Source organism: Schistocerca cancellata, chromosome 5, assembly GCF_023864275.1.
Source record: "Schistocerca cancellata isolate TAMUIC-IGC-003103 chromosome 5, iqSchCanc2.1, whole genome shotgun sequence".
Taxonomy (NCBI): domain Eukaryota; kingdom Metazoa; phylum Arthropoda; class Insecta; order Orthoptera; family Acrididae; genus Schistocerca; species Schistocerca cancellata.
In genome coordinates this window covers 681,383,266-681,398,768 of record NC_064630.1, presented here as the reverse complement: position 1 = coordinate 681,398,768, position 15,503 = coordinate 681,383,266, and positions in this window count along the sequence as shown.

Genomic DNA, 15,503 nt, shown 5'->3' with positions numbered 1-15,503 from the left:
CAAAGTTAACACGGATCGGGTCCTAACTGATTGCAAAAAGTTGTCGCACAAATAGCAAATTGAGCAAATGATAAAAGCGGTGATGCGGCAATTAAGACATATTTAATAGCAACGCACGATAAGCTTTGTGCACGGTTGGTAAAACAGCCACAAGCTAATATAGAGGCCCTAGAATTAGGTAGAAATGACAACTAAACTAAAAAGATAGCTATACTAAGGACGTTACTGTTAACGGATAAAACCGCACAAATAATATCTGCAGCATAAACAACCATAGTCGCTACATCGCCGTAATACTAAGCGGCCGACCAGGCCGTAATCGGAAGATGTTAAAGATTTATAACATACCTTGGCTCCAAGATCTTATAATTACGTAGAAGCCAACGAAGATACATAACATACCTCATAAAAGCACGCAGCAATAACAAGATACATATGTTCTTCTTGGCTAACCAAATCCTCAACACAGTAGGAGGAAAAACGTACTAAAATGGTGCGGGGGGGGGGGGGGGAGGGGCGGGGCGGGGCGTGGCGTGGCGTGGCGTGCGGCGTCGTTACCATCCGTGAACAATCAACGTCGTGCGCGTGCAACAATCAGCTTCCACGTCATGTAACTTAATGTGATGTGAAGAATTAAGTGAGGGAACGAAACCTTCAAAGAAATGTCTGCCTATACTATGAAGGTTAAAAAACAAAGTGACGAGATGGTCAACTGCAGAATGGCGCGCCTGAAACCTACACTGTGCAGTTGTTAGTGAATTTCCATACCAGTCACGCATGAATCATATGTTCCATCACCTTACAAACATGGATGGTGGGACAAATGTAGTGGTAGCTAGAAAGAAAAGTTTTGGTCTTCCTGGGATTATGCATGGGTATGACAGTGGCTTCAGTCCAGCGTCTGTAGCCTTAGTTGTCTATTTGGAGAAAGCCCACGACACCTGCTGGAGGACTGGTACCCTGTGCACAATACACGTAGGGCTTCGATGGCTGCATGCCCCGTTTAATTCAGGAATTTCTAAAAGACCAAGTTCTGAAGGTACACGTGGGTTATCCCTTGTCGGACATCTTCATCCAGGAACACCATGTGGATGAGGATTCCGTCCTAAGCCGTGTGCTGTTCACTCTCACCATTAACCCTATTATGGCCTGTGTTAGGCGGGCTCCCATTTCGTTGATTATTCTGAAATCTATTGCAGTTCTCCATGCACTTCTCTACTTAAGTGGCATCTTCAGCGTTGTGTGGATCGTCTTTCCTTGTGGACCATGAACAACAGCATTTACTTTTCCACTGACAAAACACTTCGTATGAATTTCTGGCGGCACAGTTGGTTTCTTCCACAGTCTTCACATCGTGGGCCTGTTGCCCTTCCATTCCTTGAAACTATGCAGTTATTGAGGATCATGATCAATTGGAAAATTCCCCACGTGTCTCATCTGGTCGCCCACTTTACGCAGTCCCTCACTGTCCCTCACTGTCCTACGTGTCCTCAGCGGATTCGACCACCACCTTCGGTTTATTCGGGTCCCTTGTCTGTTCGAAACTAGACTATAGGTGCTTTGTTTATGGATCTGCACGTTTGTCCCTGTTCCGCCGTCTCAATACTATACACTACCACAGTATCCTTTTTGCCTCTGGCGCCTTTTACACTAGCCTGCTACAGAGTCTGTATGCCGAAGCTGCCGAGCTACCGCTGTCCTATCGCCGTGAGTTTCATCTCGGCAGATACGGATGCCGTTCTCCTGCCAGGCGTGGCCGCCCATCCTACGCCTCCTTCTTCGATGACTTCCTTGACTGCCAGTTTGTGGTGCGTCCCTTTCTGCTAACTCGTGGGGTTCACTTTCGGCTATTGCTGTGGCAGCTTTATGCTACCTGCAAATTTCGTGGTGGGTGTGAATCCTTCACCCCCTTCGCTTCATGCGGTGTCCCGTTCATTCGCTTCCTAAGGACACTACTCCAGCCTCGTTGTATCGCCTTCAGTTTCACGACGTTTACATCGAATTACGCGATAGTACCTTAGTGTTCACTGAACGGGCTCAGACTGACCATGGTGTAGGGTGTGCCTTCGTCATTGGCGCAGAAGTTTTAGAGTATCGGCTTCCGGAACACTGCTCAGTATTTACAGCAGAGCTCTCCCCCCTGCGGGTCCGGGGATTAGAATAGGCCCGAGGTATTCCTGCCTGTCGTAAGAGGCGACTAAAAGGAGTCCATCCCCCTCACGGGGGTAGTTAGCGCCTGCGTCCGGAGACGGACGGTTTCACGACCTATAATCGTGGTCTTTTTGGTTTTTCATTTCTCGTTTCTTCCTTCCTTTTGTTGGTCCCTTTCTTTGCTCTTCTCCACCTCACTGTCTTCCTTACTCTTTCCCTTGACTTCTCCTTGCCTTCTCATTGCCTTTTTCTCCTTGCCTTCTCAGTGCCTTTTTCTCCTTGCCTTCTCAGTGCCTTTTTCTCCTTGCCTTCTCATTGACTTTTTCTCATTGCCTTCTCATTGCCTTTTTCTCATTGCCTTCTTCTCCTTGCCTTCTCTGGTCTCCGCCTCGGCGTTTGAGACAGTCTGTCCTCTTTCTCCCTCTCTCTTCTTTTTCCTCTTCTTCCTTCCTCCCTGTGCGTGTCTGAAGGCCGACCCACGCGTTCGCACGCGTAGCCGGTGACGGGGTAACGCGTAAGTCCCCGCCCTGGGTAGACATGTAAGGCACACGCATACCCCTGGTAAAGGCCAGGCCCGGGGAGGGGTGATTGCCTGAGCTGATACCTTCTGACCATGCCGATTGGTCCCTCCGTCTGTTTCTCGGGAGGTGTGACCTGAGGTGTAAACGTTCACCTAAGGCGGGAGTGCACTCTGAGAGGGTCCCCACAAGGAAGGAGCGCGCCATCGGAGACGCTGGCAATCGTGGGGGATTCCTCCGCAATGGATTCTACTCCATCGCTTTCGACTTCGACCCAAAAACGGAAACGTGACCAGCCAACAGTGACAAAAGTACTACCGCCTGCCCCACAGTTCCTCGTAGTTTCTCGCACTGAGGACGGAAAGGATTTTTTCTCTGTCAACCCTTTTGTTATTCAGAAGGGCGTTGATGCCATAGCCGGATCTGTCAAATCTTGTACCAGGTTGCGTAACGGCACCTTATTACTAGAAACTGAGAGTGCCTTTCAGGCACAAAAACTGCTTCGGGCCACCCTCCTGTACACGTTCCCTGTCCGGGTGGAGGCCCACCGAACTTTGAATTGGTCTCGTGGTGTAGTGTATACTAGCTCCCTCAACGGATTGACTGACGAGGAGCTTCAATCTTTCCTCGCTGAGCAGGGCCTGACGGCTGTCCATCGGGTCATGAAAAAGGTCAACAACGACCTTGTACCGACCCGGACACTCTTCTTGACCTTCGATAGTGTTAAGCTGCCATCGCGCATCAAGGCGGGCTACGAGGTTATTTCTGTTCGCCCCTATGTCCCGACACCTACGCGCTGCTACCAGTGTCAGCGTTTCAATCACACTCGACAGTCTTGTTCCAATGCGGCTAAATGTGTCGCTTGTGGCAGGGATGCCCATGAGGGTGACTGTCCACCTCCGTCTCCTCATTGTGTGAACTGTCAGGGTGACCATGCCGCATCCTCCCGCGACTGTCCTGTCTATAAGGACGAACGTTGCATCCAAGAAATTCGTGTCAAAGAGAAAGTGTCCACCTCGGTTGCTCGCAAGCTATTAGCTAGTAGGAAGCCCACGCTGCTCCCAGCGGGGAAATATAGTACTGTCCTCGCCTCTCCTCGGACTACCCGGGAGGTAGCAACCCAGACATGCGATCTGACCTTCAGCACCACGGTCGTCCGTTCGGCCAGTGCTAAGATCGCGCGGTCGACGTCTCCTCTTCCTCCCATCACACCACAGACACCAGCCACTTCCTCAGCTTCTACTAAGTCGAAGACCCCGAAGTCAGATGCACGGTCCTTCAAGAAGGAACCATCCCGTGCAGACTTCCTCCGTCCCTCGACCTCCCAGCCTTCGACCGGTATTTCCACCAAACGTCCTTCCAAAAAGGCGCATAGGAAGCACAGTTCTCCTTCTCCGCCACGGCGCATCTCTTCTCCTGCGCCACCCAGCGGTTGCCGCCCCAGGCCGTCATCCGTTTCGCCTGGCCGCACCGCCGGTAGCCGTACATCTGGCCGTTCACCGGCGGAGGAAGCTCCCCCTCCCGGCCATCCTCCCGAGATGGCCGATGCCCCTATAGACCTCATGGACGATGACTGTCCGCCTACTGATAGCGGCGGCAGTGCTCGCTCGAAGCCAGGCCCTAAGCGGCCTTCGAGGTGACCCCCTTCTCTCATCTTCCTTTTCTTACGATGGCACTTATTCACTGGAATATTCGCAGCATTCGCTCCAACCGAGAGGACTTGAAGTTGCTGCTCCGCTTGCATCGTCCGCTCGTCGTAGCCCTCCAGGAAACGAAGCTACGCCCATGCGATCACATTGCCTTGGCACACTACACCTCTGTGCGTTTTGACCTACCCCCTATGGTAGGAATCCCAGCTCATGGAGGGGTTATGTTGCTGGTCCGGGATGATATTTACTACGATCCCATCACGTTGCACACCGGCCTGCAGGCAGTCGCCATCCGCATTACTCTCCCCACTTTTACGTTTTCCTTTTGTACCGTTTACACTCCCTCGTCATCTGCCGTTACCAGGGCAGACATGATGCAACTTATTGCTCAGCTACCTGCACCGTTTTTGTTAACTGGAGACTTCAATGCCCACCATCCCCTTTGGGGTTCTCCAGCCTCCTGCCCGAGGGGCTCCTTGTTAGCCGACCTTTTCAACAAGCTCAATCTTGTCTGCCTTAATACTGGCGCCCCTACTTTTCTTTCGGACACATCTCATACCTATTCCCATTTAGACCTCTCTATATGTACTCCCCAACTTGCACGCCGGTTTGAGTGGTATGCACTTGCTGATACATATTCGAGCGACCACTTCCCGTGTGTTATCCATCTCCTGCAGCATACTCCCTCTCCGTGCTCCTCTAGTTGGACCATCTCCAAGGCAGACTGGGGGCTCTTTTCTTCCAGGGCGACCTTTCAGGATCAAACCTTCACAAGCTGCGATCGTCAGGTCGCACACCTCACGGAAGTCATTCTCGCTGCTGCTGAATATTCCATCCCTCACCCTACTTCTTCTCCACGTCGCGTACCGGTCCCCTGGTGGACCGCAGCATGTAGAGACGCTTTACGTGCTCGTCGACGTGCTTTACGCACCTTTAAACGCCACCCTACAGTGGCGAATTGTATTAATTATAAACGATTTCGTGCTCAGTGTCGTCGTATTATTAACGAAAGCAAGAAAGCCAGCTGGGCTGCTTTCACAAGCACCTTCAACAGTTTTACTCCTTCTGTTGTCTGGGGTAGCCTGCGCCGGTTATCTGGCACTAAGGTCCACTCCCCAGTTTCTGGCTTGAAGGTCGCGAATGAAGTCCTTGTGGCCCCTGAGGCTGTCTCCAATGCCTTCGGCCGCTTTTTCGCCGAGGTTTCGAGCTCCGCTCATTACCACCCTGCCTTCCTCCCCCGCAAACAGGCAGAGGAGGCTAGGCCACCTGACTTTTGCTCCTCGAATTGTGAAAGTTATAACGCCCATTCACCATGCGGGAACTCGAAACCGCACTTGGCCGATCACGGTCCTCCGCTCCAGGGCCTGATTCTATTCATATTCAGATGCTGAAGAACCTTTCTCCTGCGGGTAAAGGTTTTCTTCTTCGTACATACAATCGCATCTGGATTGAGGGACATGTTCCCGCATGCTGGCGCGAGTCTATTGTTGTCCCGATTCCTAAGCTGGGGAAGGACAAGCACTTGCCTTCCAGTTATCGACCTATCTCACTTACCAGCTGTGTCTGTAAAGTGATGGAGCGAATGGTTAACTCTCGATTGGTTTGGCTGCTTGAGCCTCGACGCCTACTTACCAATGTACAATGTGGATTTCGTAGGCGCCGCTCTGCTGTTGACCATCTGGTTACCTTGTCGACCTTCATTATGAATAACTTCTTGCGGAAGCGCCCGACAGCGGCTGTGTTCTTTGATTTGGAGAAGGCTTACGACACCTGTTGGAGGGCGGGCATTCTCCGCACCATGCATACATGGGGCCTTCGCGGTCGCCTCCCTCTTTTTATTCGTTCCTTTTTAATGGATCGACAGTTCAGGGTACGTGTGGGTTCTGCCCTTTCCGACACCTTTCGCCAGGAGAATGGGGTGCCACAGGGCTCAGTTTTGAGCGTCGCTCTGTTCGCCATCGCGATCAATCCAATAATGGATTGCCTCCCAGCTGATGTGTCAGGCTCCCTTTTCGTGGACGATTTTACCATCTATTGCAGCGCGCAGTGTACACGTGTCCTGGAGCGCTGTCTTCAGCGTTCTCTTGACCGTCTTTACTCCTGGAGTGTCGCCAATGGCTTCCGTTTTTCTGCCGAGAAGACGGTCTGTCTTAACTTCTGGCGCTACAAAGAGTTTCTCCCACCGTCCTTACGACTTGGTCCCGTTGCTCTCCCAATCGTGGAGACAACCAAATTTTTAGGCCTTACCTTTGACAGGAAACTTAGCTGGTCTCCACATGTGTCATATTTGGCCGCCCGTTGTACCCGTTCTTTAAATGTCCTCCGTGTTCTCAGTGGTATGTCGTGGGGAGCGGATCGAACCGACCTACTTCGTCTATATCGGTCGATCGTCCGCTCCAAGCTGGATTATGGGAGCTTCGTATACTCCTCTGCACGGCCATCCATCTTACGCCGCCTCAACTCCATACAACATCGGGGTTTACGACTTGCGATCGGAGCATTTTATACCAGTCCCGTAGAGAGTCTTCATGCTGACGCTGGCGAATTGCCACTCACTTACCGGCGCGATATACTGCTTTGACAGTAGCCGACAGGCATACCGACAATGCCCGACCATCCGTCTTATCGTTCCGTTTTTGACGACTCTCTTGACCGTCAATATAGGTTGTATGTCTCTGCCCTGCTACCTCCTGGAGTTCGCTTTCGTCGCCTCCTTCAACACCTTAATTTTTCACTTCCTGCAACCTTTCGAGTGGGCGAGAGCCGCACGCCGCCTTGGCTCCAGGCTCAGATCCGCGTTCACCTTGACCTCAGCTCGCTCCCAAAAGAGGTCACCCCCGGTTCGGTCTACCACTCCTGTTTTTTGGAACTTCGTTCGAAGTTCATCACCATGACTTTCATTTATACAGATGGCTCTAAGACCAATGACGGGGTCGGGTGTTCCTTTATTGTCGGGGCACAAAGTTTCAAATACCGGCTCCATGGCCATTGTTCGGTCTTCACAGCTGAGCTCTTTGCCCTCTACCAGGCTGTTCTTTACATCTGCCGCCACCGACATTCTGCTTATGTCATCTGCTCAGATTTCCTGAGCGCCATCCAGAGCCTCAGTGATCCGTACCCGGTTCACCCTTTCGTACACCGGATCCAACGCTCTCTTCAGCGGCTGGTGGACGTCGGTCCGCCGGTTAGCTTTATGTGGGTTCCTGGCCATGTCGGTATCCCTGGGAACGAAGCTGCAGATGCCGCGGCCAAGGCTGCGGTCCTCCAGCCTCGGACAGCTTCTTGTTGTGTCCCTTCGTCCGATTTTAGCAGGGTCATTTGTCGGCGCGTTGTGTCACTGTGGCATGCCGATTGCGCTGCACTTACCGACAACAAGCTTCGGGCCTTAAAACCTCTTCCCGTGGCTTGGACGTCCTCCTCACGCCCTTCTCGGCGGGAGGAGGTCGTTTTAGCAAGGTTAAGGATTGGACACTGCCGGTTCAGCCATCGCCATCTGCTGACGGCTGCGCCGGCGCCGTTCTGCCCATGTGGGCACTTGCTGACGGTTAGACACATTTTAATGTCCTGTCCCGATCTTAACCAACTGCGCCTCGATCTTAACCTGCCTAATACTTTTGATGCCATTTTAGCGGATGACCCACGAGCAGCTGCTCGTGTTCTTTGTTTTATCAATTTGACAAACCTCGCTAAGGACATTTGATGTTGTTTTTTAATCCTCTGCCTGTCAATCTCTTTTAGCGTGTTTTCCCTTTTAGTTGTTGTTGTCAACTTGTGCCTCGCGGTGCATTTTTAGAGTAGTCAGGGCGCTAATGACCACTGAAGTTGTGCGCCCTAAAACCACAAAAAAAAAAAACAGCAGAGCTCTGCGCCCTGTATCAGATCACACAGTAAATCCGGCTTGTACGTCATGATCTCAGACACTCTCAGCGCCCTTCGAAACCTGGGTGCTGCACACCATCCAACCCGTAGTGCAGCTGTTCCAGGATAGCCGTCACTTGTTCACTGTTGATGGAGACACTGTGATGTTTGTGTGGGTTCCTGGTCACGTGAGGCTGACGGGATTCGAGGCTGCTGACCCTGCTGCCAAGACTGCAGTCCTTTCACCTCGGCCCGCTACTAGTTCCATTCCCTCCGATGTACTTTGTGTTCCTGTCAGTTAACAGATCGTCTTCCCTTCATGGGAACATGCTCTGGGAAATCGAGTAACTCCTAGTGACTTGGCCGACTTCCTCTCGGCCCTCTGACCACGAGATCATTTTAGCAAGGTTGTGTTTTGGGCACTGCCTTTTCACCTATCGCCCCACCATTTTGCAGTTTCTGCCCTCTTTCCGTCACGAAATGGCGAACCACCAGAGACTGTAATTTTTTAACCACTTACGATCTCATTTACGTTTGCCATCAGTTATCAGCCGTTTTTGGGCACGACGCGCGGGCTATCGACCTCGTTTTAACATCTAATTTTTGCTACAGGGCGTCCGTTTCCCTGGCGTTTCTAGCAGCTGCCATGTCACCATGATACCATCTCAATCTTGGAACTTGATTTCCTGAAAATGACCCTTCAAAAACATTTGACCCATATCTCAGAAACTAATAAAGGTTTTTATGGCTTACTTTAAACTGTTACCTCTCAGCATACTGCAGAAACTGAACGACCAAAGAAAGTGATACAAAACAAATTAACTGAATAATGGATGTTATTAATCTTGGCTGGTAACTAGAAGTAGTAGCAGCAAAATACTCGGTAAAATTTTAGGTCTGTCAGTTTCTGAGAAAATTGGTCATAAGTATTGAATTACAACGTAATAGGTATAGGCTGTGCTTGCTCCCCTTTGGAATTTGGTGATGACACATGACAGAATAATAACCCAAACCAAACAACATATGTGTAGTCGTTCAAAAGAAGCCTCTCACTCTGTCTAAGGAGTGTTCCCGCACATAGCTCATTTTAGCTTTCCTCACATGGCGTGGCCAAAACAGGAAAGATCTGTAGGCCACACCGAAGCTTTCATATCAGCCTGGAGAGATTTCTGAAGCATCTAGACCACCAGCTGATAACAATGGTTTTCACTGGCCTGGATATCGGTCACCATGCCTCCTGCTCTGGACGACAGCCCCACCCAGATGCGCCAGTCAGTCAGAGTTAGGCCATCAAGCCAGGTAGACATTTGTCCAGAGTCCTGGAGTTCCTAGGCCAGGCACCCACTCCTCGGCTTGAGCGGAGGCGACAGACGGCGTATCTGTTTTGCTCCCCGTGTAGTCAGAAGCGACGTGTTAGTAGGATTAGGTATAAACCTCCATTTTCAAAAGCATTGTCAATACAGACAAATTAGATGTAAGGAAGTCTTCCATATTCCAAGAAAAATTGTGCCTTCTTTGTATGACCCAACCAGCAGTTTAACCACATTTCTTACAAGCTGTTTCTGTCGCATCCACGATGTAATGCGTCTGACTAATATCGCGCTTTGGGGGGGGGGGGGAGAGCTATTGTGGAGGAATCCCTAGCTACTTATTTTATTTACTGTAGCGACCTCGTATCATTGGTTACAAAACAGGTTTTCAACAAGCCTTTACCTTTTGAAATGTGAATATCTTCATCTCATACAGTAGGCCTCGTCTACAGACGATGTCCTAGGCTGCAAATAAATTAATGAAAGCGAAAGATGTTTGAGACTGTTGTTGCAGCATATCTGGACAATATATGCAAAGGTGTAATTTCTCTACCGACTGCTACAGAGCTCTATTGTGTCTAGCACACACTTGTAATCTGGCAGTTTATATTCCACGCTGAGGCGAGATGTCAGGAACTAAACAATTTATTCTTTCAGTAGCCTCAGGTTTTATGCTTCTTTGCTGTTATGGTAACTGCACTCACGAAGCTGTTTCTGTTATCTGCAGGTAGAGGAATTGAATCCAGGCAAGCATCAAAGTTTTATATGAAATCATTCCAATCAGCGGTTTGTAGGTTTCATTTGGACAGAAGAATTAACATTATGAATGGGATTATTCCCACGATTTCTACTGGAGCGAGGCAGTGTTAAATATGAGGGAAATCTGAAGCAATTTTGAACTGTCGTGACAAAGTGATGGTTTTAATCAGCAGTGACAAAACGCAGGTTTCGTTCCCTAGATCCAATCTGCTTAAATGAGGGCACCACAGTCGTCAGCATTGAAAACAAAGTGGATGATGTTTCCTACTGCCTACTCCACGAAAGATGCACAGCTGGTACCAGTTCATGGATAACTTCATTGCATGTGGTGATCGCTGGGGCTCTAACAAAGAAAGCAGGGTGTCAGTGTGTTAGAACAACATGTTGGTGAAGGAAAGAGATTGCAGCTACTAGTTCCCCAGTTTTGGTGGTAACTTGGTAGAGTTGTGAGTTCGTTAGCAGGTAAGCATTTCTATTCTGGTCGTGTTGGCTACTCGGTAGCCACAGTGTAAGTCGCACCATCAATATCGTATCACAGCTTTCTCTCGTCTAGAAAGTAGTTGATCTCAGTTGTCCTACAGGGAAGTCCTACAGATAAGACATCGTTGCTTGTGAACAGTACGTTCTGTAGAATTTCTCATACCCTCTCGATGTTCATTTGACATAAACACCTCCCATTTTTCTAGGTATGTAGCTTCTTATGTGTCATTCTTTCTCTGTTCGATAATGTGTTAGCATACATTAAAACGTGCAGCTATTGTCTAGCATACAGTTGTTGGTTTCCTAGCACCACACAGGGTCATATGTAGGACTTTTTCTGGTAACACCCACATATCTGAAGCTACATCGACCCGTGAAACAGCTGCAATTGTGTAACTCTTAAGCTTCACCTTACTTCATGTAAGGTGTCTGTTGAGCACCATGTGAACGGAGTAGAGTGGTGAGACAATGGTGCTGTTGACTTTTGGAGTAATATTCCATAAGCCTTTGAGCTCGGTGGGAAGGAAGTGAAAAAGTGAGAGCAGCGTACTTAACATCTCCCCACAACAATGACAAGTTACGTAACTTTCATTCCTTTATTTGATTTTGTAAGGCGTCCAGATTTTACAATGCGTTCAGGTTTTACGGATCTTACAAGAGTTTGATTCATAATGACAGTACAATACAGTATGAGATCGTCGGAAAATAAGTATATCAACAAAGGGGAGTTTCAGTAATTTCATGTACCAAAAACTAACAAAACAATATCGAACTTCTTTAATCGTGCCCCTGTCCATATTCGTAAAGTGAAACGCATGTCGTAGATGAACCGAGCAGGTTAATGTTATTGGAAAATCTCACTTTAAAGGAATAATGTATTGTTCTGGACTTATACCTTTCTGCACTGAAGCTCGCCGTTCTCTTTTTAATGTAAATATGGCCGGGACCAAGGGTAAATGGATGGACAGCTGTAACAGGCCTAGGCTGCGAGGTGGCAAGAAAAATAAGCGTCTGTGTCGCCCAGTATGACTTCAGCCAATTCCCGTCTCATTAGAGGAGACTTAACAGTGGGGAGATCCTCATTATATAAAAGCATTTTGAGAACTAAAATTTCTAGATATCTCATCTCGCGGTGGACCGCACAAGTGTGGGGAAAATAGCGAGGGTGTTTAGAGCTTTGCTTTCTGTGAAGTATGGACGATGCGCTCTACGTATCATGGCAACAGACAACAAATAGGTAGTTAATTATTCCTGCAGAAGTTTTTGCGGGCACAGAAATTATGCATGTTGCTCCAACCCTTAGCAAGTGTTCAACAGCCATTATTTCGACAAGGGAAAAATTAATGTTGTATGCAATGGAGGAGAGTTGAGGCTGAGTGAAAAGCTAATTCTCTACTGTGGCCTTGACTGAATTCAGATCCAGCATGGAGACAATGCCGTTGCAGAAGCTGCTTGGTGAAGTACCATCACGCCTTAGGCCACAGTAAATGTTAAGTCGAAATTTTGCTCACTCCAGCTTGCGTACGCTTTAACCATTGAATATCAAAAAGTAGTGTACTAACCTACCCTCGCATTGAGTACTTGAAATTTTTCAGTGGTTCAAAAATTAAATTAAATATGTCCAAGAGTTAACTACTTTGTTATTGAGTATTAAAAGTAATTGAACATAATTGCTGTGTATCATTTAAGCCCTGAAAGGACAGTTGATAAAGGAGCTATTCCATTTTATTCTGTATATAACTTGTCTTTCCAGAATAGCACAAAACTTTCACTTTTAAATAGTCCATGAATTAATAAGTGACAGCAGCATTTGTAATTGTTCTGTTACCGTTCACGCATGATATTAGCTGATTTACAGGGCCAGGTTCATATTTACATAGAATGTTAGTTCAACACCCTGGGCTTGAGAAGACAGCAAATGAATGCTGAGCCCCTGGGGGCGCCCAAATGGACAAAACATCTGAACTGAGTACGGGCTTGGCGACCCCGGAGTCCTGAGCTGGGGACTGGTCAGCGCCGCCAGTCTCCTGTCACCGTAACCCCCGGACATGCTTCAGCGACTATCGTATGGTGCAGCGGTGGAATGTTGTTTGCAGCGGGAAATGGTAATCTTGGCTTGACCGCTTGGATTGCGAGGAAGCCCAACCTCTATAAAAACCCCTCAATACTACGGTGTGCTCCGCGCCTATGAGATGCATGGCTGTTGGGGTGGAACAGTCGCAAGCGGGCAACCTCTGGGGCACCTGCCGCACCCCAGTTATATACGGCTTACTCAGGCACGTGGGGCTCTGTCTGAGCGGACCTTCAGTTCCCTAGCTGCTCGTGGGACCGCAATGGACCCTTCGCCCTACCAGTGGATTGGGTGGGCCACTGGTAGGAAAACACACCCCATCGAAAAAGCGACTTCGTGCAGTGAGTCCTCCAGCGCCTGGTGTTGCTAGAGATTTATCAGACTGTCGTAACAGAGCACATGCTGATAATCAGAATGTGTTTTTGATTATTAAACGGAAGGAGGGTAGCTTTGAGAGGGTTTCTCCCTTTTACATCCACAAGGGTCTTGAGGGAATTGCAGGAACACTGAAATGTGTGAAGCGACTGCGCAATGGGACTCTGTTAGTAGAGACTTCTAGTTCCCGTCAAGTCGCTTCTCTTCGGAAAGCAACCTGTCTCGGAGAGTACGCTATCGAGACCGAGCTCCACTCCACTCTGAACTATAGTAAGGGTGTTGTGACATGTAGGGACTTGGTGGATATCCCCACAGACGAGTTAAAATCTGAATGGGCTGATGAAGGTATTGTTGACGTGCAGCATATTATGAAACGTGTCGATGGGGACTTAGTCAAATCCGACTCGTTTATTCTCACGTTCAGTTGCCCGAGACTCCCAGAGCATGTTAAAGCGGGGTTCTTACGTTTGCCAGTACGGCCATATTTCCCCACCCCAATGCGCTGTTTTAAATGTCAGCGCTTTGGGCATACTACGTTGGGGTGCAGTGGTACAGCCACTTGCGGTAAATGTGGTCAGCCTGCACATGAAGGAGCCGATTGTTCATCGCCTGTGAAGTGCGTGAATTGCTCTGGGAGTCACTCTGTCTGGAGCCGGGTCTGCCCCATCTATCTCTAAGAACGGAAGATAAAGGAGAGCAAAACCTCTAAGAGCTTTCTGGCCTCAGCATAGGGGATGCGCTTAAAGGCCTTGCAGCCTCCTGTGTTTACAACATCTTTCGCTTCCACTCTGCAGAAACCGGTACAGTTGGCCACTGTTGCTACACAAACGGAGGTTGCTAGTGTCAGCACTAATACCTGCGTTTGCCAGTGCACTTGTGCTGCTGCGGTTGTTTTGCAACCTGCGGCTTTCCCCGCAACGTCGGACAAGGCCGTGGTTGCTGACATTGGGGTACTTCCTGCCTCTCCCCGTATGGTGCCTTCTGCCCAGGCGAGTAAAGCTCCAACTGTTGACAAGGCTCTGCATTCTAAGCCCCCCCCCCCCCAAGACAAAGACGCCGAAGGTGAAGGTTTTGCCACCTGAGGAGACAAGTCAGGGTCGGTCCGATGACGAGGCCATCGTACTGTCTGACATCTCCGGTGGGTCGTCATCGGAGCTGATGGACATTGATGTCGACCAGGGGGCGATCTTCTCCCCGCAGGATCTCCAGCCAGTATAGGCTCTCCTCCAAAGCACAGAGGCAGGGTGAAAGTTCGGCCACCCTGATCACTGGCTCCCATATTACAGTGGAACCTGAATGGGTTCAGGACGCATGTGGCCGAATTACAACTCCTTGTACGAGAGTGCCCCTTGTGCTTATGTCTCCAACAGACACATTTTCGGGCCACTGATGCTCCTTCTTTGCGGGGCTATAACGTATATCGAAAAGACGATCTGACAGGGGAAAGGGCAAAAGGTGGTGTTCCGGTTTTTGTCCGTGACATGCACCCCTCATCTGAGCTCCCTCTCGTTACGGACTTGCAAGCAGTTGCAGTTGACCTTCTTGTGGGTCAGAGGCTCAGTCTGTGAGAGCATCAGAGTCTATCGCATCCTGAGGTGGTAAGTAAACGGGCGAGGGAGCTGGCTAATAAAGTCTGTTCCATTTCTTCTTCTGGGGGACTTCAATGCTCATAATGTCTTATGGGGCTCTCTGACTACTTGCCACAGGGGTCGCATTCTGGAAAGCCTCATGATGTCTGAAGAACTGTGCATCCTCAACTCTGGTGCTCCCACTCATTTCTGTACTGTTTCCGGATCGTCATCGGCTATTGACCTTTCCTTTTGCTCTCCAGCACTCGTGGATTCTGCTTTGTGGGAGGTTGTTGCTGACCTCCATTCTAGTGATCACTTCCCCCTCTGGATTCGCCTCCTGGATGAGGCTGTGGCATTACCAGTGCCGCCCCGGTGGCACCTCTGCAGAGCTGACTGGACACTTTTCAGCCAGCTGGCTGTTTTGGAACACCATGCCAGCGTCCACGAGTGGGTAGACAATGTTACAGCTGTGATCTCCCATGCTGCTGACTTGTCAATCCCACTGTCATCTGGTCATCCCAAGAGGCGTCATGTCCCTTGGTGGACCACTGAGTGCCGCTCAGACATCCGAGCCCGCCGTGCAGCTCTGCGCCGCTTCAAGTACCGCCCCTCAGCTGACACTCTTATGGCCTTTCGGGTGGCAAGGGCCAAAGCGCGGCGAGTGATTAAAGAGAGCAAACGACGGTCATGGCAATCGTTCCTGAACTCCATCTCCCGCTCCACTAGTTCTACGAAAGTATGGGGAGCCATCAGGTGGATTT